The sequence below is a fragment of the Sorex araneus genome, chromosome 6 (genome assembly GCF_027595985.1).
Source record: "Sorex araneus isolate mSorAra2 chromosome 6, mSorAra2.pri, whole genome shotgun sequence".
NCBI classification, from domain to species: Eukaryota; Metazoa; Chordata; class Mammalia; order Eulipotyphla; family Soricidae; genus Sorex; species Sorex araneus.
In genome coordinates, this window is record NC_073307.1 from 42325822 (window position 1) to 42348063 (window position 22242).

Sequence of the window (22242 nt, forward strand, 5' to 3'; positions counted from 1 at the left end):
TCCCCTGCAGCTTTCCTTACTGAACACAGTAGCCGCTGGCCATCCTTTTGATCTGAAAAGAAAAGCTTTCCCCACTGGGATATTCCTCGTGATGATGTAATTAGTTTCCTAGACATACCTAACAAATTTATTTCTAATCACCAGGGACGAATGGAGAGGAGAAAGAACCATTCATCTTGGGCTGTGCACAATTGTTGCTGTTCATATGCATCATTCCTGCCCAGCACCCCCTTCGTGCAATGTCTTCTTTGGTGACTGTTCAAAGATTCAGTGGCAATAGGCTGCTCTTCAAACACAGTGGGGAACTGCACATTCATAAAGGGGGCTGAAACACTATTAAATTGCTGTCTCAACCCTGGCAAAGAACATTAGAGCTGAAAATCCTTTCGCTCCAAACTACTGCCCCCAACATTAAAAGCAGGTGATGCTCTTAATAACGGGGTTTTTCTTTTTCTTTCTTTCTTTTAATATTTTTTGAGATTGTGTTTGATTTGAAGATACAACAAGGACAAATCTGTAAAAACCAAACAAACAAATATTCCAGCTGTTTAAAATGTACCATTCTGAGGATGTAGCTATAGCCTAGTATTTATGCCCAAGAATACGAGTTAAGGTACTATTAGGGAAATTACCCTCTTTAAACACAGTGTACACGTTTCTAAAAGTTATCACAATAAATCATTTTAATAATGAGTCACAGGTATAAGAGGTACACCATTTACCATTAATGTGAAGATTTTTACAAGTTTTGATCAGAAACTGAAGACCAGAGACAATCAGAGATATTTTGTCCAGGGCATAAGGAAACGTAGGAAGTAGAAGTGCAGGACAATTAATTATAGCTAGGAAGCAGAAGTGCGTGGTAACCTATCCATTAACCAGCCATTCATTTGATACTAACACAATACTTCCTCCTGTTAAAAGCACACTGAAACATTTCACAAGAATAGAAGCAGAGCCCTGTAAGTCATTCTTGTTATAAATGAAGGGAACAAGAAGGGATACGGCCTATTTCCAACTCTCACTTCTCTTTCCATCTAACACTCAACTTACCATGGGGAGTAAGAAACCCCGGGTGTAAAGGTCTGTTGCAGGGTGGGGGGAAGGTTTTCGATAAAATGAAAAACAATTAATTTGGGCTGGAGAGATGGCTCAAAGGGCTAAGAGGTTGCTTTGTAGGAGGGAGGCCCAGATTCAATTCCAGGCACTGCATTCCCCCACCACCCCCAGAGACTTCTAAAAGCAGCCCATGAACACTGCCAGGTGTGACTCAAAAACTAAAAGGAAAAAAACAAAATTTATCAGAGGAAGAAATACTTGAAGACATTTTCAATTGCTATTTCAACAAGTATTGAATTGGTCTTGTTGAGGTCTTTTTCTTTGGAATGGTGTAATCAGTTGTTGGAATAATGAGCACCTGTAGAATAGTAAGATCAAGAAAAGGTAATTCATAAAATCAAGCAAATTTTGCAAATGGGAAGTAACAGGAAGCAAAGGTCAAGGGTCTTGAGTACATCAGTGGTATAGAGGAATGGTAGAGCCATATGTCCTGACCACAGAGTCAATACCAATGAAAGCATGATATCTAAACAGTAACAAAACTTTACAGTGTGCCTGTCAAAGAGGCAGGCTGGAAGGGGCGGGGGGTCCTGGGTGGAGAAAGTTAACACTGGTGTTGGGGTTTAGTGTGACTGGTGACTATGAATAACTTTTAAAATTAGTGTCTGATAAAAACAGAAATGATCAACAATAACAAAAGCAAGTTATGTATTGTAGAAAGTACAACTTGTTCTTCCCCTATCCTAGATACTGTTAATCTGAGAAGCAGTAACTAATTTATAGATCAATTTTTCTCTTTCTAAAAGACTGTTATGCATTCTAAGACTTATAATGAAGCATACCTGCCACTTTCTAAGAAAACATTTTTTTAATCAGCCTGAATTTTTTTCACACAATATTTTCTGAGTATTTAATTAGGTATTCTTGATTCTCATTTGATGATGGGGCTATAGGTAAAGGCAAGATAACCAGTGATGGATAAGACAGCAAATAGGGCACTTGCCTTGAACACAGCTAAATCAGTTTGATCCCTGGCTCCATATATGGTCCCTTGAGCACTGACTGCCAGGAATGATCCCTGATCACAGAATCAGAAGGAATCTCTGAGCTGAATATCACTCCAAAACAAAAACAGGGGGAGAGTCTCTCCATAAAATCATCCTTATGGTCTGAAATGATACAAATTCAGAATATGTAACATATAGTTGAAATACATTTTGGCAGATATAACCATTTTCCCAGTATGTTTTAAGCCAGTTTTCAGGCTAATAAGCAAAAGAAAAAGTAATAAAAATACTAAGGACAGGGGAGAGAATATAGCAGTAGGATATTTGCCTTTCATGTGGCCAGTTGGGTTTAATCCCCAGCTCCATATGGTACCCCGAACCCTGCAAGGAGTGATCCTTGAGTACAGAGTCAGGAGTGGGCCCTGAACATCACCAGGTGTGGCACAACAAAAACAAAACAAAACCAAATACATTCAAAATCAAATACATCTATACCATAACTCCTCTCCAGGACACTGAAGAAGGACACCAGCGCTCTTTGATAGGGTGTCCCAAATAAGACATTCCCCTCCCTTCCCTAACTTCTCTACCTCAAGGAGTCATTCATCTGGAATGTGTTTGGGACCTCCATACAACACTCCCCCATCTATGGAATGTTCTATTACAATATTACAAACCACTAGCATGACAATCATTTCTTGTAGGATTTAACAATTACTTTTAAGTAAGAAACATCTTCCATTAGAACTAGGAAGCCTCTAGTAATTTCATTAAGGTCTAAGTGTGAGGAGGTTCTGGAAATCTATTGTCTGAGCAGGAGATGCAATCATTCTCCTGTCATTGAGGGCACATGGAGCATTCTTTGCCCTTGAGCTCCAGAGTAGGAGGGATTTTAAGGTCACTGTGTCCAGTTCTCTTTCAATTATAATCCTGCTTCCAAAATTACAAGTAGAGCCACTGATGTCACTGCCACAACGGCTCAAGAAATTTTCTCTATGACATTCGACAAATAAAACCAAAAGATAATAAAAGAGAATGTTGGTCCAAAGCCTTTGGGTTTGAGTTATCATGCAGTGGTCTAGACACAATGGCACTGGACGTCTGTGAAGGAAAGGAAGAAATGGTAATAATAAATATAGAGACACATTTAAATTTAGTTCAGGTCCACCTTGCAGACATTGCTCTGAATGTATCTGAATCAGGTGATCAGGGGGAGTCTACCACAGTGCTCAACTTCCCCTCAAAATTTAAGATTTCCACCACTCTAAACAGGATCTAACACTGTTTGTTTGTTTGTTTGTTTGTTTGTTTGTTTGTCTGGGCAGAAGGCTCACTGTGAAGTTTCTGAGGGACTTCTGAAATGGCAAAACACTTACACATGAAACAAGCATTTAGTCAATCATAAAGGGCCTTAAGCTTGTGTAGACACTCAGAGGTTATTCTCTCAATAAATAATTACTTGTTTTTAATTTAGTTGATTGGGAGTAGGGCATGGACTGATACCCAGAGGTTACTTCTGGCTCTCTGCTTATGCAGTTCCGGGAATCAAACCTGAGTTGGCTGCGTGCCAGGCAAACACCTTAACCTCTATCTCTTATGCCCCAAACAATTTTAATTATTTTTGCAAGTTCATTTGGAAATAAAGAGAGGGACAGAGAGAGAAAAATGCTAGAGAAAGAGAGAGACAGAGAGAGAGAGAAAGAGAGAGAGAGAGAGAGAGAGAGAGAGAGAGAGAGAGAGAGAGAGAGAAAGAACACAGGCTTCTCCAGAAATTTAAAAATGTCTTCCCATTTATGTATAACTTTTCAGAAAATCCTTCTGATATCTTAGGAAAAGTTTTACTGGGTTATATTTATCTATAACAGTGCATGTTATAGTCTGCAACATTTGTTCATTTAAAAAAAATTATTTTAGTTGTGATTTATAATACTATCAACGTTAGCATTCCATGCTTACTCTGTTCCAATCCCACGCCCTCTCCCAGTAATCACTTCCATCCACCATTGTCTCTGGGTCCCACACCCACACTCTATCATTTCTCCACATAGCAAGCTCAGTTCTGTAGATAGACCAGCCCACAGGTCAATTCGAAATGGAATGAAGATCTCACTGTCAGACCTAAATCCATAAATTAGATTGAGGAAAAAATAGGCAGAATCCTTTACGACAATGAACCTAGAAGTATCTTCAAGGATTTAATGCTGCTGGCCAAGCAAATGAAAGCAAGATATAAAAAATTAAGATTATATAAAAATAATCCTATAAAAATAGAATTATAAAAAATTAAGAAGCTTCTGCACCACAAAAAAATGATAAACAGAATGAAACTCTCTATGATTTGTTGCCTACTGCCTGAACTCCATCAAATATGGTATGGTAATTATGGAAAATGGGTAGAAGTGTCTTATAATGTGTCGTGCAACCGCAAAGTGGCCACATGGTCCGGAAAGTGGCCTGGAGCATGGCGGCAGTTGGGTAATGAAGGTCAGCTGCCGGGGTTGGGTCCCTTGGGGTGGGGAGGGTTCTCACCTGCCCCTTCTGGGGCCCTTGAGTGAAAACAGCCTGGCATGGAGTTCGGTGGCAAGGCTATGGGGGCCTCATTTTATACTACCATGTGGAAGGAGCAGCCATTGAGATCTGGAAGGTGGCTGATGAGGAGATTATCTGGTGCTGGCAGGGTGTGGTTAATGAGTGTGATTCCTGGTCACCAAAGATTGATGAATAGCAGGCATAGGATCTCTGCTTCTGAGTCCCGGGTTCCATTGAGTCCAGAGTCCAAGGTCACCAAGTTCCGCATTATCTGGGTTCCATGGGGACCATTCATGTGTATGGCTCAGCTGGAGCATTTGGAAAGTGACCTGGAGCGTGACGGCGGTTGGACAGTGGAGGTCAACTGCCAGGACTGGGTGCCTTGGGGCAGGGAGGGTTCTCACCCGCTGCCCCCCCTCCAGGCACCCCAAGTGAGAACAGCCTGGCATTGGGGTCTATGGGGGAAAAATGCTCTGCATCAATGATCATCAAAGAAAAGCAAATCAAAATAATGAGATGTCATCTCATCAGCACTGGTCATTTTTTATTCTTTTTAAGAACGATGTGGGTTGAATCATACCAAGTGATGCTCAGGGGATCTAACTCTCTGCTAAGGGATTACTTCTAATGGTATTCAGGGGGTCCACTCATGGTGCCATGGATGGAGCCTGGGTCCATTAAGTGCAAGGAAAGCATCTTTCCCCCTGTAATATCTCTCCTTATCTTGCTTTTGTTCTTTGTGATCCATGCCAGCTCCCACCCTGCATAAACACAGAAATCCGACTAGCCTAACTAAGGCAGCCATCAACCTGCATCTTGCAACCCACAATCAATGTGGCATAGAGGAGTTGTAGTTCCTAGGCTGAGATGAGATTCTCTTTCTAGGAAAAGGAGAAATCAAGTCAATTTCAACTTACACATGGATTTTCTATCTGTATTGTCTGTCTTGAAAAGAATAATTGCAGAAGATAAATGTTGAAATGAAGAACTTTATTTAGGGAATTATTGGAAAGAGGTAGAAGAAATGGGGAGAAAGAGTCCTGTAAAGAAAAGGAAAGAAAATCATTCCCATTTGGAATGTGCCAGCAACCGAGAATGGGGTGCCAATTAACTGCTTTGAGAAGCCAATGAAATGCCTTTTTCAAGTTGCCCTGGCCTGGGACTCTTTGTGTGAGTAAGAGTTTATCACTAAGCACTGTCTAGGACTTGGAACTCTGGGGATCTTACTGGGGTCTGTCTCCTGAAGGATTCCAGCATTCAAGTTTGGGCTGTGATCTGGAGCTGGATGGCTTAAGTTGGAGCCACAGTTTGGCCTTAAATTTGAGATGGGCAGTCTTAGATCTTGAGCCAAGGCAGGTGGTGAGAGGCAGGGCAGGGTAACTCCATTTCAGATCACATCCTGGTTTGAAACATCCTGATACTCATTGCCAAGTGGTCCCCCATGGCTGCCTACGTCAACCCTTTATAATAAAATATCATAAAATGAATTTCCTATTAAGTAAAGCCCATTTGAACTGATGCCTGAAATGGACTATCAATCTTTCATAACAGAAGACAAATATAGCCTCAGTTCAAAACACTGTATGGGGGTACCTGCTGTGGCTATGTACCTGTGACTTCCTACTGTGCAGTCAGGAGAAAATCATATCCTACAGGGAAAAAAATACCACATTGCAACAGTATTCTTCCAAACCTGTGTATCCTTGGCACAACAGTGATGGAGGAGGGGGCGGGGAATAGGGGAAATGAGAAACTATGGTAGCAACATGATCTAACACCCCAGACCCAGTCAAAAGACATGGAAAACAATTTGAATCCAACCACCCACTTGTATTTGTTATCTAGACTTCCCCAAATGATTACCAACCTCATAAGCAAGTTCATTCTATTACATTTCTGCTCCTGATTAAATGCAAAGTGGTCACAAGCATAACTGAGAAAATATCACCTTTTTTCAGCAATGTTTGTCACAGCACAACTGTTTAAGAATAAATCTCATACTGCCCTAATTCCAAACCTGCTTATTCACCACACGAACTAGTACAGACTGCTCTCCTGGCTTCTGGTCGTTCTCTGTACTCTAACCCACTTTAGACTACTAACAAAGACTCCTGCCCATCTCATCTACCCATGATTTATTTTGCAGATTGGCAGAAAGGAAATAAGGTCTAGAAGCTAGAGTAGCCAGTGGATCCCCACACAAAGCAAATGATTCATAGAGGAAGTAGGTCACCCCAAGTTTCAGGGATGCTATAGTTCAGGAATGGCAAAAGTGTGCATAAAACAAATCAGCAATTCAGGAGATTCCTATGTCCAGAAACCCAGACACAGAAATCAAGAGCAAGAAAACTAAAGGGAGATCTGAGAGGAGCTATCAGAGATAGGGGTGGGGAGGAGAGAAGTAGAAGACTCAGCTATCATTTGCACATACTCCTGGCTTTCAAGTATTCACTGTGATGTCAAATTTATTGAATCTGAAATTCAACTCTTGTAAAGAACTGGCAGCCACACAAGATATTTTCATAGGCAAACTCATAACCATGTGACTGATTCCTCCCACTTAAATACATACATCTACCTTCTTTTATTTTTTTATTTTAATTTTTTTTTGGTACTCAGGTCTTAGTACTGGCTCTACACTTAGGGATCACTCCTGGCAAGCTCAGGGAACCATATGTGGTCCAGGATAGAACCAGGTCAGTCACGTGCAAGGTAACCACCCTACGCACTTGTACTATACTCTGGCCACACATCTACCTTCTTGGTGTATAAGACTGACTGGTTGCTAAACTACCAGTCATATCAACCTTTTTTCCCTGTAGCTTCTTCTTTATAAAGCTCCTTATTTTTTTCCCTACCTGCAACTGAAGGAAGAAATGTGGCTTCATGTTCAAAGAATCCATCAAGTACTAAGTAGAATTAATTTTTAAAAATCTCCCCACCCAACAAAATACATCCTGCTGTAATGTCCAAACACTGAATAAAAGTCATTTCTAAAGAACATTCATTGCCCCATGCACCTCAGTAACTGCTTCCTAACAGTTTATTCCTCCAAACTTCAAATTATTTTTTGGGAGGGGGCTTTTTTGGTCATACCCAGGTGATACTCGGGAGTTACTCCTGGCTCTGCACTAAGGAATTACTCCTGGAAGTGCTCAGAGGACCATTTAAGATACCAGGGATTGAACCTGAGTGGGCCACAGCAAGGAAAACACCCCACCCACTGTGCTATCACTCCAGCCCTGAACTCTTTTCCAAGTTGTTTATTCACAGAAGAACATCTTGCTTCACTTCACAGGATTCTGAAGTAATCAAAAGACGATGGTCACAGACTCCATCAGCCACATCCTCTTATGATTAGCATCTATACCAGAAACTCTGCTCTCTAGTCTTTTACCAAGACAATCTCTTTAGCCCTTCAATTAAACCTCTCCCCACCCTTTCCCCCTTCCTCTTTTCCCTCCCCTCTCCCCTCCACTCCCTCTCTTCTTCCCTTGCTCTCCCTCTCCCTCCCTCCCTGGGCCCACCCACTCTAGCATTCTCAAGGACTGCCATTCAATTGAAAGCACCTCCCTTGCTTTTGGGATCAACAGTTCCTTCTCTGTTTGTTCATTCCTGTCTACGAATGAGTAAGGCTGGAGCCTTAGCACAAGGGGTAGGGTGTTTGCCTCGCATGCCGAACCTAGTGTATCTCACCCGCCTGGCAGAGCTGGAAAGACGTTACTGGTGCTGGCTTGAGCAAATTGATGAGCAATGGGATTACAGTGATACAGTGATCTACAAATAGTCTCTTAACTCTCCTATCTGAAAAAAACCTTATGACCCCACTTTCCCCATTGAGCTAGCAACAGTACAGGTTTCTTATCCCCTTTTGTAGCAAATATACTTCAAAGAGCTGTACAGATAACTTGCCTCGAATCACCTCCTTTCATTTCTTGATTTTTCCCTTCCATTTCCTTCCCCTCATGCTGAGGCTAAAACCCAATGTTTCACACCTCCAAGGTCTATGCTCTGTGCTCTGCACCCAGCTACATCCCTGCCCCACTTCCATCCTTATTCATACACAAATCAGACTTTCTTCCGCCATCATAATCTCTCCACCAAAATTACTCTTATCAAGTACATCATTTTTTCCATGTTATGAAATCCAGAGGTGTAGCCCCAATTTTCATTTTATCTGAGTTTGTCCTGACAGCATTAATTTGCTCCAAAAATTAATTTATCTTCCATTCATTGGGTTCACTTGACTTTATAGCAGTGGACACAAATGGTTTCCATCAGTTTAAACAGTCGCCTCCTAGATTTCTTATTCTCTTCTCTTCTAGGTCTTTTATTTTTGGAATTACCCTGAGACTCAGTCCTTTCCTTTATACATACTTCCTTCCCAAGATATCTTTACAACCTATAGGAGGTAACTCCCCAGATCTGTGTCTTCACTACAAACCCCTTTGGGGAATTACACCAATACAGCTGAAAACATGATATACACAAAGTTAACTTTCATCCACTTCAAAGTAGCCTGCCCCACCTGTTTTCCTATCTCACTGATTGGCAACTCTCAACTCTCAACTGTTCAAGTCAAAAAACTATGGAGTCATCCTTGATTCCTTTCTTGGGTTCGCACTGTGAATTTACCTCAAAATCTATGGACATTTTTCTCAAAATATATCTGGAATTCACCCAGCAGTCATTACCTCATGGCCTGAACCACCTCCACCTCTTACTAGGATTTAGCCTCCAATCAACACTCCCCACCTCTACCCTTGACCTTTCGCAGTTTATTTTTAGCACAGTAACTTTAAAATGCTAGTGAGCTTTTGCCATTCTTCTAAGAATACTGCAAATTCTTTTTATTCAAATGTAATGCCAAAGCTCATGTAACAGTTCACTGAAGCCTGCAGGTCTGGCCACCTGTCTTGTCACCCTGATTTCAGCCCTTAATACTATCTCAAGGATGAGGTCAGCCACATGACATTTGTCTATAATGACATGGAGGTATATGTGCATATATGGATAAAACAGAATCAAGTTATGTACAGCAAATAGATAAATAAGCTACTTCTGATAAAACAGGAAAGGTAAAATAAGAAAATAGCATATCTGTGCTTTAGTGGAACTTCTAATATAAACAGAAGTAACATGCACAGCAACCTAGACAAAGTTAGGAAAGGTATTGGGGAGGTAGTAAACTGTTTATGTTGTATATAAACAAACCCAAAATGTACGACACATCCATGATAAGTTACTTACATCTAATTAGGTGTATTGGATATAGTTTTGAATACGGCAATGACTAAAAATCCTATAAAAACAACAGTATAGCAATGGCCAATGTATATTTAATATAAAATATATCATATTGAAAATACAGTACAATTATAAAATATATTAAAATATATAAATAAAAAAGAAAGGATAAATAGAAGATCAGAGCCCTGTCTGGGTTGATTCCTAAGTACAAATACAGGAATAAACCCTGAGCACAGTTAGGTGTGGCTCCAAAACCAAAACACACACTGTTACTGTCACTGTCGTCCCATTGCTCGTTGATTTGCTTGAAGGGCACCATTCATCTCTGTCATGGTCAGGGTCAGGGGAATGAGGCCCATTATTGTTACAGTTTTTGGCATATAGAATACACCTGGTAGCTTGCAAGGCTCTGCTGTGCGAGATTCTGCATCGCTCTCTTCTGGAAGCTTTGTTTTATAGTCTTTGGATTTTGGCTGTTGATGAGATTACATGGCGTCCAGGACAGTTTCTGGGTATGACTGCCAAGCTACTGGAAAATGGGGGATCTGGGTGGAGGAGGCCCAGTATCAATCCAAGCAGGCTTGGAGATCTCAGCCACAGGTCCCACGTGTGTGCAGCTAGAGAAACAGGTAAAACATACACACACAAGGTAAATTACAAATACACAACATATTATGGCAAAAAAATGAAAATAGAAAATTTGAATATACCAAAGAGAGATTATACTGTTAATCAAATGTTTTCAACACAGAAAACCCAGGATATAAATGATTTTACTGGAAAATTCATGACAAATGTTGGAAGAAGAATTAGTGTCAATCTTTTTAAACTCCTACTAAATATTCAAGAAAAAAGACCTAATTATATGCTGTCTACAAAAAAATTGTCTTTAAATATGAAGATAGTTTAAAGATAAATTGGTTTTAAAAATGACGTATAGTAAGCTTAAGAACTCTAATTACTATGATGCAATATCAAAATACTATAAACAGAGCTAAAAAAGCATATTTCATTGTAATGAAGAGGACAATTCACTAAGAAATAATATTCATTTAATAGAACCTTAAAATATCTGAACCAAAAAAGAAAAGATTAAAGGAAGAAACAAGCAATTACACAGTATTTAAAACTAGCTACTGATAAGACAAGTAGAACAAAAAAGTAACAATGACTTGAGTGTTCTAACAACACTGTCACCATCTGATCTAATTATAAGGGACATTATGTCAGATACTTTTAGAATATTATTTTCCATTGCTTATTTTTATGGTGAATGCAACTTCATTCACGAGAAAATAATAAGCTGCCATTTAAAGTCTTACACATTTAAATGATTAGCATAATTAGGACCAAATTTGCTGGCCACAACAGCGTTCAAAATCATTAACAAGAAGACGTCTAGAAAATGGGACCAGAGATATAATACAATGGATAATTGCATATGAATAGCCTGTGTTCAACACATATTGTTCCCTGAGAACCACTAGCATGTGATCCTTGAGCACAAAGCCAGAAGTAAGACCTGAACACTGTCAGACATGGCCCAAAAGCACCTCCGCCATCAGGGGGAAAAAAAAAAATTTTGGGGAAAATTCTAATATCTTTAAATAGACTTTTAGATAATATTGTATGTAAAATATAATATAAGATATAAGGTAAATGTCTTTAGGAAAGTTCCTGAGATCAATGCTACATAAACTCTATTGTTATAGATTGGAATTCTACAAGGCAACAAACTTTTCTAAATTCTACAAGAAAACTAACTTTTCTAAAGCTTTACTCAATATAGATGAATCTAAAGAATATGGTAAGTAAATAAATGTCACCATGAACATATTCACTGTAATATGACTTCTTTAAGTCTAAAAATTGGGTCAATTATAGCTATAGCTTTTTAGGCTATATTAACTGGAATTGTAAATACAGGTGAAGAAATTACATTGCAAATAATAGTGGTTTTCATAGAGAGATAGTATGGGGACTATTGTCTGCCATGGAAGCAGTGGGAGGGTGAGAAAGGGGGTGGTATACATGGGATATTGGTGGTGGGGAATGTGCACTGGTGGAAGGATTGGTGTTTGATCATGGTGTGATTATAACTCAGACATGAAAGCTTGTAACTATATCTCATGGTGATTCAGTAAAATAAAAAAAAATAAAAAGAGGAGTGGTTTTCTAGGGGTTTTCTGTGAGGGTAGAATGGAGAAATTTAGTAAAGGGTGTTACTCATCTATGGAGATGTTTCACTTAAAAAAAAAAGTATTGGTTTCTCAGAAATGTTCCGCTTAAGTTAAAGGGTAGATACAAGAGTTTTTTCTTGTATCATTTTTATTCACTACATATGATAATCTGTATGATGCTTTCATTTTATAAAATATGACATACATTATTTTAGAGGAGTAATGTATTCTATAATACCAATTATAAAAATAATGACGTTGGTTACTTATTCCATTTTTACCATTTCCCAGTCAATGGTAAGAGGTTCAAAGATAAGGAAACTCACACTCAAAAATCATCCATTGCTAATTTTAGTTTCCTCCCTTTTTGGGAAATATATCTATATTTCTCTATTTAAACAGCTCTCCTGTACATCTTTAATATCAACTTTCTTTGAATGACAAAAAAAATGTTCTGTATGCCTTTGGGCAGTTTATATGACAATAGCTGACTCATGGGAATTTTTAATTGGCCGTAGAGAGAATGTGCTATTAAATTAGTGAACATGAAGTACAGTTAGTTGAAGATTAAAAATAAGATCTGTGTCTGGAATTTTGTCCTACATTTTGGAATGCCAGGAAAAGTAAAAGTGGGGATGGCAGAGCCTGCCACCTGTGGAGCATCAGCTGATATGGGGGGAACATAGAAAACCTTTAGCTTGGTTGCTGATACCTTGGATTCTAAGTATGCTGGCCCAGAAACAAGGCTAGTAGATCCTGAACTGCCTGAGGAGTGGAGGCACTGGCTAAGTCTTTGAAGACAGATGCTCTAGCTCAACTAGACTGTGGCACCAGTAGCTGCTGCCTGCCGGGCATGACCTCTGACATCCTCCACCACCCTCACCCCACATTGATTTCTGGGTCAACACCATATGGCTAGCTGTTCCTGCCTGGATTCTCCATCTCATGTTCTCATAAGCAACCTCCCCACTATTCCCAGAGAATGACCCCAAAACAGTAATGCTTACTTTAGAATCAGTCATTTGCATTTAATTATAAATGTATTCTTCGATGTTTTTAGAGCTGAGTTTCATTCTATTATCTTTAGACAGACTTTTAGATAATATTGTATGTAAAATATAATATAAGATATGAGGTAAGTAGGTCACAGACAAGTAAGTAGGTTTCTTAGGAAATTGGGGTGTGTGTGGCAGGGGATGGGGGGAAGCATCTAGAGTCAAATGAATTCCTATCAATATTCCAATGGCATTTTTCACAGAAATAGAACATGAAAATTTGTAAAGAACTACAAAATAAATAAAATCCGCTAGCCAAAGCAATCTTGACAATACTAATAAAGTACAAAGCCATAGGCATCACATTCCCTGATTTCTAAGTATTTTTACAAAGCTATGTGGTCTTGGCATTAAATACTCACTCAGAAGTATCTAAAAAAATATAATGTGAGTTGATGGCAAAGGAACAAAAACAGCCAATAGAGGTGGAATAGTTTCTCCAATAAATGGCCTTGGAAAACTGGACATCCACATGTGAGATAATGAAACAATAATATCTTATACTATCACTATCACTATCATCCCGTTGATCCTCAATTTGCTTAATCGGGCCCAGTAACGTCGCCATTCGTCCTAGCCCTGAGATTTCAGCAGTCTCTCTTTGCTCCATCCTTCAAATGAAGGCACCATCCTTCAAATGGTGTCACATTGGAGGCTCTTTCAGGGTCAGAATGAGACCCATTATTGTTACTGTATTTGGCATATGCCACAGGGAACTTGCCAGGCTCTCCTATGCAGGCAGGAAACTCTCGGTAGCTTGCCAGGTTCTCCAAGAGGGAGAAATAGGCTATAAGAACTAAGATTCCAGGAGCTTGGTTTTATAATCTCTGGATGTTGACTGTTGATGGGATTACATAGTGCTGGGGGCAGTTTCTGGGTGTGACCGCCTAGACACTGGAAAATGGGGGATCTGGGAGGAAGAGGCCCAGTCCCGATCCCAATTTTATACTATATACTATATACAAATATTAACTTAAAAAGGAACTAAGGATGTTATGATAAGATCTAGGGCTATAAAACTCCTTGAAGGGGCCAGAGCGGTAGTACAGTGGGTAGGACGTTTGCCATGTACTTGGCCAACCTATGTACCATCTCCGGCATCCCATATGGTCCGCCTGAGCACTGCCAGGAATAATCTAAGTGCAGAGCCCGGAGTAGCCCCTGATCCCCTGATATCACCAGGCGTGACCCCCCCCCCCCAAAAATAATAAAAACTGGAGTAGAAACAACATTTTGAAAAAAATAAACAAAAGGCCTTGAAGAACATACAGGAAATAATCTCCTTAACATTAGCATTGGAAATGATTTTTTTTTGACCAAAAGTAAAGGCAACAAATTAAAACTAATCAAATAAAACTAATTGAAACTGAAAGCCTTCTGTCAGAGCAAAGAAAATCATCAGTGAAATGAAAAGACAGCCTACCAATTAGGAGAAACATTTTACAAATTATATCAGGGCTTAAGATACATCATACAAAGAACCCATAAAACATCTAGAAAAACAAACTGATTTTTAAAATGGACAGAGAGCGAGAGATTGCAGGTGTTAAGGCAACTAGTCTGCAAACAGCCTACCCAGGTCTGACTCCTAATCCCCTGAACACGGCCACAAATGATCTCTAAGTCCAGAGCTGGGAATAGTCCTCCAACACCACTGGGTATGACCCCCAATTCCCCTCCCCAATAAGTAAATTAGTTTGTTAAGTAAAAACTGTACAGAGAGGCTAACTAGACATTGTCACAGCGAACAAGTACAAAAGGCCAGCAGAGACATGAAAAGGTACTCAAAGTCAGGAAATATCAGGGACAGGCAAATCCAAACTATAATAAAATACTAAATGAGACATATCTGCCAAGTGGCTATTATCGAAAAGATAAGTAGAGTGAAAGGTCTGCAAGGAACCAGTGTACACTGGTGAGAATGTAAATTAATGCAGCCAATTTATACTATGAGCAACAGTACAGAACATTCTCAGACTCTTTCAAAAGGCACTTGCCTTGCACTTGGCAATTCTGGTTCAATTTTTAGCACTGCATATGGACCCCCAAGCACTTCCAGGAGTGATTCCTGAGCACAGAACCATGAATAAGCCCTGAGCACCACCAAGCGTGGCCCAAACCCCAGCTCCCCCCTCAAAAAAATAACATTTAAATTACCATATTATTTAACAATTCTGTTTAACTAATTATATGAAGTTTTTTTTCCATTTCTTTTTTTTTCAATTTTATTGAATCACCGTGAGATAGTTACAAGCGTTCATGTTTGGGTTACAATCACACAATTATCAAACACCTATCCCTTTACCAGTGCACATTCCCAACCACCAATATCCCAAGTATACCCCCCATTTCCCACCCTCCCCCTGTCTCCATGGCAGATAATATTCCCCATACTCTCTCTACTTTGGGGCATTATGATTTGCAATACAGATACTGAGAGGTTATCATGTTTGGTCCAGTCCCTACTTTCAATACCCATCTCTCATCCCAACCAATTCCCCCAGCTATCATTTTTATATGAAGATTTTTTTTAAAGCATTAATTCACTCGAGTCCCAGATTTGTTGTAGCATTATCTATAATACCTAAAATATGGAAACAAGTTGAACATCTTAATAAAAGAAATGTGACACCATGTACTTATTCAAAAGGCAATAAAATCTTGTCATTTTCAACCAGGATGGACCTTGGGGCATTATGTTAGGCAGAGTAAGTAAAACAGATAGTGACAGATATTGTCAGCATTTACATATGGATTCTGAGACCCCTAAACTCAAAGCTACATAGAATAGAGGATTAGTTATAGACAGCTGGAATTTGAAGGTGCAAAAACCTAAGTGAAGAGGTCAAAAGATGCATATATCAAACCACACTGTTGTGCTTAAAAAGAATACATTTTATGTCAATTATATATGAAACCCAACAAACCTACACCTTTCAGACCAGCTTTATTCTTCTCTTTAAATTTGTGATCTGATATTTATTACTTTTGCATGCATGCCTTACTGTCTACACTGTCCACAATGCCTTTATTCTTTATTCCCACTGAGGATTTTTTCCGATAACTTTAGTTATGATACTTGATCTATGCAACCTCTTTTTTGCTAGATTCTAAATTCCATAAGGCTGAGTCTTTGTTTTGTATCCCAACATAACCCAAATGACCCAGAAGAGTGACAAGCCCATGGCAATTACTCTGAAAATATTTGTAGGAATGAATAAAAGTCCTGTGTTCTCTGTCTTAACACTTCTACAGTAGTTATTTAAAAAATATTTTCATATATATTCCCTTTTGTGTCCAGCATACTCTTAAATATTAATTGGAGCAGTACTAAAGTGTATAAGGTAGAAAAAGCAATACATTGTTGAGAAGAATGTAATGTACAAGCAAATATAATGAAATAACCAGAAAAGCTATCGAGAACACTGTATCCAGGTGAGTCATTAAACAGTAGAGGAAATGACTTTTTGTGCAAAGACCTGAGAAGGCAGAGGTAAAAAACCATACAGCTAGTTGGAAAAGAAAGGAGAGTCGTTCCAAGTTAAAGCCCAACCTCAACAGAAACATTTGAGTGGTTAAAAAAAAATCCCTATTGGCTGATCTATTAGCAGTGTTAGAATGAACCCAAAGACATGAATTTAGAGATTTGTTAGGTTCCATGGTGTGCAGGTTTTAGAAGTTCCCTTTAAGATTGGATTTTGCAGAGTTAGGAGAGAGAAGGGAACACTCTGATGATGATAATTGGAAATGATCACTCTGGACAAGAACTGAGTGCTGAAAGGTAAGGTGATGTACACGATATCCTTTCAAGTACCTATATTGCAAACCATAATGCCTAAAAGGCGGGGGATGGAGGAAGATGAGGAGGAATAGGAGGATGAGGAGGAGAAAAGGAGGAGGAGGGTCTGTAGGAGAGGCAGTTTGGGGTAGGTGATGGGAAATGTACATTTGTGAAGGGTTAGGTGTTGAACATTGTGTGACTGAAAACCAATCATGAACAACTTTGTAACTGTGTATCTCATGATATTCAATAAAAAGGGAGAAAAAAAGATTAGATTTTGCTACCAGGTGACAGAAAATCATTCCACCTTCATCAACAAGAGAATAACAATCATTTTCCTATATTATATGTAATGTGCATGCTAGTGTTTGTATCACTGCTTACATGCTTATATATATATATACTATATACTACCTGACATTTTATAAGAAATGAATGGTTTATTTAAACTTTTCCAAATCAATAAAAAATCTATCACGAAAAAATAATAAAGTGAAGCTGCATTGACAAGGTAGATTTGCAGTAGAGGGAAGGAACAGACATGGATTCACAAATCTTGAAGCCACACATACCACTTTGATTCAGTTCTACTACACTGTATTGTGTAATATGAGCCTGGCAGAGGTCAAATGATTTTCAATCTTTCACTGAATACATATTTTTGCACTAAGCTCTTAGTGTCAAGATATTAAAAATTAGTGCATACTTGGGGGCTGGAGAGACAGAATCGCAGGTAGGGCGCTTGCCTTGCATACAGCAGACCAGCATCCCATATGATTCCCTGAACACTGCCAGGTGTCATTCCTGAGTCAGAATCAGAAATAAGTCCCTCCAGGTTGTGGCCTCAAAAATAATTAATACATACAAGAGAGAAAAATTAAATTATTTAGTGGAAGGCTGAGAGTAGTACAATGGGCAAGGCACTTGCTTTTTAAGAGGCTGACTGGGTTTGATCACCAGCACCATTTATGGTCTCCCAAGCACTACAAGGAATGTTCCCTGAGTCAGGAGTAACTACTGAGCACTACTAGGTATAGCCCAACAAGTGAAAATAATAAAATAAAATAAAATAAAAGTTTATGGGAGTAAAGGATGGTGGGCAGAGCTCTAGAGAGAGATGGGAGATCAACTGATTTTGTGCAGAATGGTCAGGATATGGAGAGTTAAGAGAAGATTTTTGTTTGTTTTTACTTTGTGACATCAAAGTAGAGGCCTGCAGTGAAAAAGCACACCCTTGAGATATTCTTGGAAGGAGCTTTTATGTGAAGACAACGAGCAGGAGTATGTGTGAACATACAGGAACTGCACTGGTGGTCTAAACATGTGGCCGACACCGAGTTCATTTTTTTAGCCAATTAGCTATATTAATGCTTTCATATGGTTCTATTTTGCTTTTCTTCCTTATTGGCAATTTGGAAAATAATCACAATCTTCCTTTAGTAGATAATAAATTCACTAGGTAACAAAGCAATCCCATCATCAAAAAAATTCTACAGGAACCATTTTAATCTTCTCAACAACCAGAAGGTAGCATTATTAGTATTAGCCTTAATTTATAAATGGATAAAATGAGGTATAGGATTAAGTAATTTGCCCAATGTACATAATACACCCAGTGGAATTCAGACCATTAATCTACCTCTCAATACACAAAAACTACTGCATTTTGCCTAGATCAGGTAATCATGGACCTGTGAAATAGAGCTATCTCTCCAACAGGATGGAGCTTACTTTTAAATTCTGTGCTATGCTGTTTCAACCCCAAAGTGAATGCCTGCCTTGAAGATTGCAAATTTGCAGGGAAAGGCAGTCATAATAAATGAAAGAGGTGAGTGTTTTATTAGTCTATTATCATGGCATTAGCTGGAGGTGACATTTCCGGTATTTTATGGGACTTGTATTCTTTTATCCATGTACATGAGGGCTTTTTAGTGATAAATAGGAACTGTCTTTGTATTTTCTGGTGTCAAGACAGATTCACAGCTCTCAACAGATGTTTTGCGCCCACAATGGTTGCAAAGGAGAAAGGTAAAGGGGTTTGCTAACTTCCCTCTTCATGGAAGATATTAAATTCCTTGTCGTTATCTAGAGGGACCCCAGAGTCTCTGTGGTTTAAATGAATATCTTTCAAGCCAATTTTTAAATACTTAACAAGGCCAACTGTACTTACTCCAGAATTCTTTCCTGTGATAATATATAGCCTTTATTTTTCTGATCAGTTCCTCACAAACTAAATTCACTTTTTAAATATGAAGTACATGTGTCTTTGAATTTCAAATGTTACTTTCTAAGGGGAAAATGGGATAAGCAGATTAATTCTAAATCCAGAATAGATGTGATAATTCAATTTTCAAACATATCACCATTGGTTTGTTCCAAAAAATCTGGATTATATTTACTGATAGTATGACCTCCATTTGTTTTCTGATTGCAGAAAATCTATTTTTTTGCTCAGGTAATTTGACCTAATTATAGAAAGAATTTCCTCACTACCAAACAACTAACTGAAATCCGGAGATCTCATACAACTAATTGCTAAGTATTTAATTTACCTTCTCAGGAATAAATTCTTTTTAAAAAAATTTTAAAAATTTTATTGAATCACCATGAAATAGTTACAAGTTTTCATGTTTGGGTTACAATCTCACAATGATCAAACACCCCTTCCTCCACCAGTGCATATTCCCCACCACCAATATCCCGGGTATACCCCCCTTTCCCAACCTCCCCCTGCCTCTAAGGCAGACAATATTCCCCATACTCTCTCTCTCTACTTTTGGGCAATATAGCTTGCAACACAGACACTGAGAGGTCATCTTATTTGGTCCATTATCTACTTTCAGCATGCATCTCCCATCCCAACTGGTTCCTCCAGCCATCATTGTTTTAGTGATCCCTTCTCTATTCCATCTGCCTTCTCCCCTCCGCTCATGAAGCAATCTTCCAGCTATGGGGCAATCCCCCTGGCCCTTATATCTACCATCCTTGAGTGTCAGCCTCATGTGATGCTACCCTACACTACACAAATGAGTGCGGTCCATCTATGTCTGTCCCTCTCTTTCTGACTCATTTCACTTAGCATGACACTCTCCATGTTTAATCCACTTATAAGCAAATTTCATGACTTCATCTATCCTAACAGCTGCATAATATTCTATTGTGTAGATGTACCAAAGTTTCTTTAACCAGTCATCTGTTTTAGGGCACTTGGGTTGTTTCCAGATTTTGGCTATTGTGAACAGTGTTGCAATGAATATATAGGTACAGATATCATTTCTACTGTGCTCTTTTGCATCCTCGGGATATATTCCCACAAGTGGTATTGCGGGGTCATATGGAAGCTCAATTTCTAGTTTTTGAAGGACTGTCCATATTGTTTTCCAGAAAGACTGGACCAGTCGTCATTCCCACCAACAGTGAAGGAGCGTCCCTTTTTCCCCACATCCACAACGGCACTGGTTGCTTTTGTTCTTTTGAAAGTGTGCCAGTCTCTGTGGTGTGAGATGATATCTCATTGTTGTTTTGATTTGCATCTCCCTGATGACTAGGGATGTGGAGCATTTTCTCATGTGCCTTTGGGCCATTTGTATTTCTTTTTTTGAGGAAACTTCTGTTCATTTCTTCTCCACACTTTTTGATGGGGTTGGAGGTTTTTATTCTTATACAATTCTACAAGTATCTTGTATATCCTGGATATTAATCCCTTATCAGATGGATATTGGGTAAATATTTTTTCCCATTCTGTGGGCTCTTTCTGTATTTTGGTCACTGTTTCTTTTGAAGTGCAGAAGCTTCTTAGTTTGATGTAGTCCCATTTGTTTATGTTTGCTTCCACTTGCATGGTTAGTGCTGTTTTGTCCTTAAAGATGCTTTTAGCTTCAATGTCATGGAGAGTTCTGCCTACATTTTCCTCTATGTACCTTATAGATTCATGTCTGATATTGAGGTCTTTAATCCACTTTGGTCTGACTTTTGAGCCTAGCATTAGACAGAGGTCAGAGTTCATTTTTTTGCAGGTAGCTACTCAGGAATAAATCTAACCACTAAGCATAAGGTCTAGTGTTTGTTCTTTGGGATAAGATAGAAGCTAAAATAGATATATCATAGGTTCTGCCTTTGTGAAATGTATAACCTAACAAAGCATAGGAAAATTAAAATAATGTAAGTTCAAGAGGGGTCATTTTCTAAAAGAAAAAAATCACTTTTTATGAAGTAATAAGTGATACATTTATTTTAAAAATTATACTGAAAACAGGGCTAGAAGGACAGGTCTGATTTTAACAGGTAATACTGAAGAAATGGTACTTCACACGACTGAAAAGAACAGACAGGATGAGAGCAAGGAGTTGGATGTGTTGAGCATACATTGATACATAGAAGGAACAGAGGAGAAAGTTGATTAGAAAAGAAGCAAGATGTGTTTGGCTTCATGTATACTATTGTTAACCAGGCCTGTCCTGTCTGTCCAGCATGATTCTGTCATATAAATCCTTTTCTTGTACCAGAGACTAAGACCACAACCCTTAATATCCTACACCAGTGATAGTAGCCCAATCACCTCACAATTAGGAGTTGATTTAAGAGATACACACAGACAATTAGATGAAAGCATTCTCTGATATAGGTATTTTTTGCAAATGCTATTTAACTCTTTCGTATTAGAAATATGGTCCTTTCTGATTCTCCTATTGGGTCCATACAAAGTATTTGGTGATGCTTCACAGGCTATTTGGTCATTAACTGAGAGAAGGTGCTTCCAAAAGAAAGAACTGGGGCTTCAAAAGACCACAATCCAGTAATGGCTGGATCTCACCTTTGAATTGCTTAATAGCTGAAATAAAATACCATAAACCCTGATACTGCTCATGATACAGCTCATTTTATTTAAATGGGGTTTTGCTTTTTTTTTTTTTGTCTCTCATAGCACTTGAACTTATGCTTGTGCTTAAAGAACATGGATTTACCCAGAAACAGAAAAGATTTGAGGAAACAGGTCTTGAAAATAGAGAGTGAGGCTAGACTAACCCGACCAAGGGAGATAAAAAGGATTCAGTTAATAGGAAAGTAGACAGAAATTAGTGAGGTGATTGTCCAGAGGAAATAAAGGTCTGAGCAAGAATAGAACCACCAGGCAGAAAACAGTGAACAAATGTGAGACAATAGTAAAATAAAATGAACCATCAAGATTATCAGCAGGTGTGAGAGAGAAAGCCATTTTTTTTAAGAAAAGAGGAAATGGTGAAGAAACTGAGAGGGAAATTAATATGTTCTTGCCTATTTCTCAGCCAAAGCACTGTCAGTTGCCACCATTTATATGGATCCGTGGACTTAGCTAAGGCCAGCTGGATACCTTCTTCCCGTCACTCCTCTGTGCATGATTC